This window comes from Lathyrus oleraceus, chromosome 6 (assembly GCF_024323335.1).
Source record: "Lathyrus oleraceus cultivar Zhongwan6 chromosome 6, CAAS_Psat_ZW6_1.0, whole genome shotgun sequence".
NCBI classification, from domain to species: domain Eukaryota; kingdom Viridiplantae; phylum Streptophyta; class Magnoliopsida; order Fabales; family Fabaceae; genus Lathyrus; species Lathyrus oleraceus.
Window position 1 is genome coordinate 71,602,400 of NC_066584.1, and position 7,417 is coordinate 71,609,816.

The window sequence follows — 7,417 nt, forward strand, 5'->3', positions numbered from 1 at the left end:
ATATATATATATATATATATATATATATATATATATATATATATATATATATATATATATATATATATATATATATATATATATATATATATATATATAACTATATATAAAGGGGATACAAGTTTTTGGAGTGGCCTATTTTTATTCCAAAATTACCCTTTATCTTTTTTATAAATAACTTGAGTGGTTTATATCTTTTGTTGGTTACCAATTGATAAACTAACTTCCATCTCTCACAAAAAAAAAAATATCTATTAACTTTCATTAACGGTTGAATGATGACATAAGTTAAAAATCCTCTTCTATTTTTTTTTTAATTTTATCTCTTTCTTAATCAACATAGTATTTTTTTTATTCTATTATATTTCTATCTTACTTTTGATTTTCTATTGTAACTTTCTAATATGCAGTTTTTTTACTTCCAATATAGTTTATTTTAATAACCTCTTACCATATTTTTTAAATTGACAATAGTTTCTTTTAGTAACGGTAATGACCGATTTTTTAATAACGTAAACACCTCATTGTTGCAAGATATGATCATATATATTTGCTCTTAAAAATGTTTTTTTTAAACTTCACATAAAAAATTTAAAATAATTGAAAAACACAAACATAAAGATAAGTTTATTTTGCTTTTCTCCATTATCACAAAAATATAAGTTTATATCTCTACATATATAAATGGGATACAATGTTTTGGAGTGACTTTTATTTTTTTCAAAATTACCCTTATTTAATCTTTTAATTTTTTAATAAATAATAAAACAAAATTGTGTGATAATAACTTCTTGGTAGTTACCTCTTGAATTTACAACAATATAACCTCCATGTTCTTCCATTTAGCAGTTACAAATAATGCATCATTATAACTTCTTGGTAGTTACCACTTGAATCTACAAAATTACTATTTATTAACAAAATTTGTTCAGTTTATGTTTTTGTATTGTATTCAGATTTTAACTGATTTGGTAAAATCTAAAATGGTTTGCCTATATCCCAATTCACTCTCCTTTTGATTTTTATCTCCCTCTGAGTTCTTCATATTATTTAAACCATCGTACTTGCTTTAAAGTTGATTTTAAGAAGGAAAGTTGAGAAATTTGGGAAATGATTTATCTATAATTGATAAGTGATTTAGCACTGAACTTTTACTTTCACCATTTAAGTTTTTTTTCTTTCTGTCTTTCTAATTATTATATTTCATTTTACTTTACCGTAATTGTTATTAAAATATATGGAATTATTAGTTAATTTTTATGTTTTATACTAAAATTGTGTTGTTATATGAGAAACTAATTTTTCCCTTTATGTGTTGTTTTATTGGACATGAACTTATAAATAACTTTTTGAGATAAAAAGGGAAGGAGATGGAAAAAAGAGAAGGAAAAGAGGGAAGATTTTGGATTTTCAGTGATATCAACATGGAAGCCATTATCAAGAGAAATGGAGAATATGGTTGTCAACCCCCAACACATTGATATTATCAGGAGAGATCTTTCATGTTTGTGACATTAATGGTTGTACGACATATATTTTTCTCAATTTCTCACAATGTTACCACAAAGATGACAATGTTTTCACATTGATCAAATTTAACATTAGTACGATGATCAACAAGAAAATAACTCATTATGATGATAGCGACAGATATGCCCATGTTTTCTTTTTTGTTTTTATTTGAGATTCAGTGTAATGATCAACTATTACATATTCTCATTGATGATTTATTTATTTTTATTATATGATATTTTTAAATCTATGTTCACAATTTTCTTCTTTAAGTTCTACCATTAATTGTTTTAAAGAACAAATATAACATGTCTATAATTATCAAATTTGCTAAAATATATAGTTTATTATTTCATTAAGTTTGTTGGTTCAATTTATTTTACATTATTATATTTCTGATTTTTAAAGTATATAGTATTACATAATAGATGATTAATGATTACTATTTGTCATTTTAATGACATTTATCTTGAGATATTTTTTCTACTACAAATCTTTCTATCTATATTTGACTCTGATTCATACAATTTCCCGCCTTTCTTTTCTATTTAGTTAAAAATCGAAATAGATTTATGGACAGAAAATCGTTTTGCGTGTGTGCATACTAAAAAGGCGGAGAGAGATTATAAATTAAGAAGAGATATTATAAATTAAGATAAATAATATGAGAGATATGATGCTAAGAAAAAGAATAGGAAATGATTTAAAATAATTTAGAATTTAACGACTTAGAAGTACAATATGATTTTTAATTATTATAATATGTCATTTGCATTATTAAATTGGTTCCTAGAATTTAACACTGAAGTATTTCAGAGAACCTATGACATCTTACTTTAAATTCTAATAAATTCTAATTATTGTATCTATAACTATCTATAATGGGGATATGATATTTTGAAGTGACCTATTTTCATTCCAATTATATCTTTATTTCAACCAACCCATTATTCATGGATTACTGTTACTAATCAAAATATTCAACTTCCTCATATCATGAGTACCATCCACAACACACTCATCGAAAACAAAATTAAAACTTAAAAATTTAGAGAGAAACTGAAAGGGAAAAAGAAGAAAAAATGCATGTTCTTAGTATTGGATTTAGTGATTCAGAAGTTTATTACCGTCTTTCAAAAACTTAATGCAGATTTCCCAATTGAGACAAGTAGGATCGAGCAAGACGTGGACGTAGAAGTTTGTAGAAGTTTATTTGATCATTTCTTATTTTGACATGCTTTTCGAGATATGGTGGTGTATAAGATGTGTTTTTCGAGATATGGTGGTGCAGAAGATGATAGATTATGGATTTGTTGACTATCAGATGTTTTTCTTATAGCGTTGATTATGTACTATTTATTATTTTCATGATTATCAAAACATTATATGCAAATACTTTCTTTCTTAATGATGTTTCATAGATTTATTGGCCATCTTAGCATCCGACACTCTATTGTAAGTGAATTAAATACCGATTATATTTGCAACATTTTTGCTGTTATTCTTTATAATGTTGGTCAATAGTGTGAAATGAAAGGAAAATAATAGATTTAGAAAAAAAATTAGAAAATAAAAATAGATATTCAAATGAAAATAGGGAGAAATTTAATAATACAAAAGATAAAATTGGTTGAAAAAGATAGGAATATTTATTTATTTATTTATTTATATATAATTAAGATGATATATATTCACTTTCAATATGTTGCAGTAAATTATTACTTAAATATGAGAGAGAGAGAGAGGTGTTCCACCTTTTTTAATGTTGATTTATCAAATTTAAATCATAATTTACTAAAACATGTTAAAAGTGAATATATATATCATCTTAATTTTATTTTTATGAAATGTGTCCAAGTAATATTTTTTTTAACAGGACATATGTGAAAAACATCATAAAAGATATACACACGTAAGCACAATAAAAAAGTGGACAAACGGGCACGGGAGTAAAAACAAAAACTCGGTGTAGCGCAATAAGGAGACTTGGAAATGACCACAGACTCAAATTAGATTTTCTTGATCCCACATTACTTAGCTGAGATATATTTTGAATGTATTCTTTGATGATATGACATTTCTTTATGTATTTGTAGTTTTTTAAATCTTAAGAATGTATTAATAAAATAGTGTATGAAGAATTGATTTGAATCTTTATAAGGTAAAAAAACTATATTACACTACTTACTATTAATTTTACTATCTTTTTCTCTAAAAAAAATTATTTTGAGAGTCTTACATTTTTTGTTTACTATGAAAAATAATTGCAATGAAAAGGAAAATACTTTATTCGAATAAAGATTTCATGTTCGGCATTCCTTTTAAAGAACGTCATTGATTACACAATATCAATAGTACTTTGCATGCTTCAATATAATTTTGAATATCTTTGTCTATCATTTTCAAAGTGTAGTAATATTATTTTTAATATGACGTACAATACAAACCTCATAAAAAAATAAACATTTATTTTTCTCTGCTGTGCGCATTAAAAAGAGCGGACAGACGGGCACGGGAGTGCCCGTCTGAACGCTAGTATATATATATATATATATATATATATATATATATATATATATATATATATATATATATATATATATATATATATATATATATATATATATATATATATATATATATTAGTATGGTAGTGTAATGGTAATAATGATACATTATGTTTATCTCTATTAGTAATATCATTAAACTGAATATATGTGTATGTTTTTTTCTAATATAAAAAATTGTTGGTAAACTATACACCAATGTTCTTAAAATACAAAGAATCATAATACAAAATCTCAAAATGTTAATATCAAAATATAAAGGAAGAGACAATTATTGTTTATATTTGACGTCTATGTCCTCCTCGTTTACTACAACGCAGATGGCATGTAGAGTGGTCATTTGAAGAGTGTTTTTCTCAAACTTATCCCTAGTTATGACTTATCTTCGCATAGTCATTATATGGTGATCTATCTCTCCCTCAATCATCAATCTCTTTAAGAGTGAGGTTATGCTTAGAGGTCAACTATGTATTAGCTTGGCTCCACACTTGATTGATAGTGTGCTTACTTTTCTCTTTAGCTGTCCAAAAAATTTCAAATTTTATTTTCTTCCTTTTATTGTTGTAAGAATATTTGTTTTGATTATGAGTGCTAAAATGAAGTAAGATAGGACTATGGCCAGATGCATGACAAAGTAAATGATGATTATAGTAAAAATTAAAATTCTCCATCCATTTGTGGGAAGTAAGAAATATACCCAGTCTAACCTGGATGAAGTTTCCCTGCTTAGCCCACATAAAGATGTTCTCCGAAAAACCTATATTATTAAGGTTACAATTATTAATGGTATCAATAAATCTATTAGAAAGCCTAGTGTCGATAGGGTTACCCTCATCTTTCTCGTTAGCAATAGTAATCAAGTTACAATCACCTCCCATAGTCCAATTTTTAAAATCTATAGCCTTACACGAATCAGATAAAATGGTTGTCTGAAAGAACTGAACCAAATTGTTACAAGAACCTTAAAGAATTGAGCTTGTTGGTCCAAATAATCCTGGTTCCATGGTTTGACTGAAAACCAGACATTCCTAAAAATCCATGGATTGCCTTTCAAAATCATTTTAATGTCATCCTGTTTTTCCATTAAGATGTGGAAAAACCCATAATCTAATTCCTTGATTTTAATTCTGCTATGATCGCACCAACTATTAGCTAGGCTAGTAGATATGGAGCTCTTATGCATAGGCTTTATGGATAGGAATTTTCCAGCGATTGCAAGTTGATTATCTTTAAATTCTTCTTTGATATCATCTTCATCCCATACACAATAGTCTTCATCTTCTTCTTTTTGTTGCTCAATTGTTGAGGAATTGATATTGGACAGATAATTGACATTAGTTTTTTATTGATACATGTATTTTTCCTTAGCTACCACCCCATTGATTTGTAGAAATTTGGCTCAGAGGAATGTGAAGATTTGGAAGTTGAGTAGATTGAATCAGCTTCATACCTATTGCAGATCTTTTTGTTTTCTTTGGGTTTTGTAGGTTTTCTTTTCGAGGAGTTGAACTTTGAGATGACTAGTTTATCTTTATACCAATCAAGAAGATCTAACAGACTGCTGATTGCAGGATCTAGAGAACCGAAGCTTGAGAGACCACGAAACCAAAAGAGGATTAGTACTTGAAACTAACCATTCGATTTAATTGTATATCGTACTCTATAGACAATGAGTTATCACATGATGTACATCCTCTGGGACCATATGATCATGGTACTCTACAAATATCCCATCAACATCCATGTAGGGGAGAATGGTAGAAACAACATCGTTGGGGTCTCTAGATATACCATACATATACCCGAACTATCGTAAGACTCGCTTAGATAGATAGGGGTATATAAGTCGAGACCCACAGGTCAACCATCAAGAGTAAAAGGATATCACCTCCAAGGGTCGTGTTTCATAGTGATCAGTGTACGACATAAAGTAAATAGTATTTGGAACAATAGGTCAAGATCAACTCAGAATGACTCAACCACTTGATTCCCTCTGAGCGGGATGATCGAGCACGCACATGGCAAAGCCTTAGAGTAGTGTTCCACATATGCCCAGCTAGAGAGACGTGAAAAATATTGGTGGATCCATGCATGGAAATGGTTCATATGAAAATTAGTAAATGGGTATCATATGTATTATGAAATTAAAACCAGTACATATGCAAAAAAAAAAATACTTTAAATAGGCAGTTGTTTCTTGTCAACTGTCTCGTCTTCCATAAACTACCTTCTGCTAACTTGGAGTAAAGGTACACAAAACAAGAAGCATCCCAATTATACTTGTAGATCCTCTCCAAGTCAATGAAGTGTCTAAGGTCAATAGCGTCGACATAGGTCACACTTTTGTCCATAAATATGGACATGTCGACCAAAACCATGAGGTGTGACCTCTGTAACACCCCGAATTTAATTAATTAATTAATTTGAATTATTTAGATTTTTATATGATTAATGAATGTTTTAAATTAATTGTATATGATTGTGGGGGTAGGCATCCTTGAAATAGAAGTATGGGGGAGTAAGAGTTTGGTATAGTTGTTGATAATTAATTGAAATTTTAATTAGTGTTTGAAATAAATAGTGTTTTATTCGAATCAATTAAATAAATAATAAAATAACTAGAATATGAGCATCTTAATTAAATAATGAAATTTAGTTATTTTACTTATTTAATGGGGATAATGAGAATTTTTAATAATTAGCCTATAACTATTTTATTTAATTGGTTGGAATAAAATAGAAGAGTAGAAATAGTAGGGAGAAAAAGAAGAATATTATTAGTATTATTTTATTAAAAGAAAATTAGAGTCAAGAGGGGTATGGTGGTAAATAAGATGATAAGTGAGGGTAATGGTGGAAGTTTCTAATTGAGGGGGGATTAGGTTAATGATAAAAAGGTTAGTAAGAGAGTTTGGAAGGTTTTACGTAAAATAGAATTTTGTGGTGAGAAGAGGCAAGGGTTAGGGCTAAAGGAAAACTCCATTGTTAGAGCTTGAAGTATGCATCTTGTTGGAAAATCTAAGGTAAGGGTGAGAACTTGTTTCAATAGTAAAGGGTGTGATAGAAGGATAAAATGGAGGAACACTTAACCTCCTTAGGATTAGGTGTTTTGATTCATAATTTTGAATTGAGATGCTATGATGGTTATTATGTGATGATTATATGATGAATTTCGTGTGCATTATATGCGTGTATTTTTGTGTTTTGATGATTGAATCTATATTCACCATTGTTGCAATTTCAAAGGTTTTAGACATAATCTTAAAAATGTGATTAAATGATTTAATTATGTTAAAACTGTAAATTAACTTTAGATAACTAGAATATTACATGAGTTG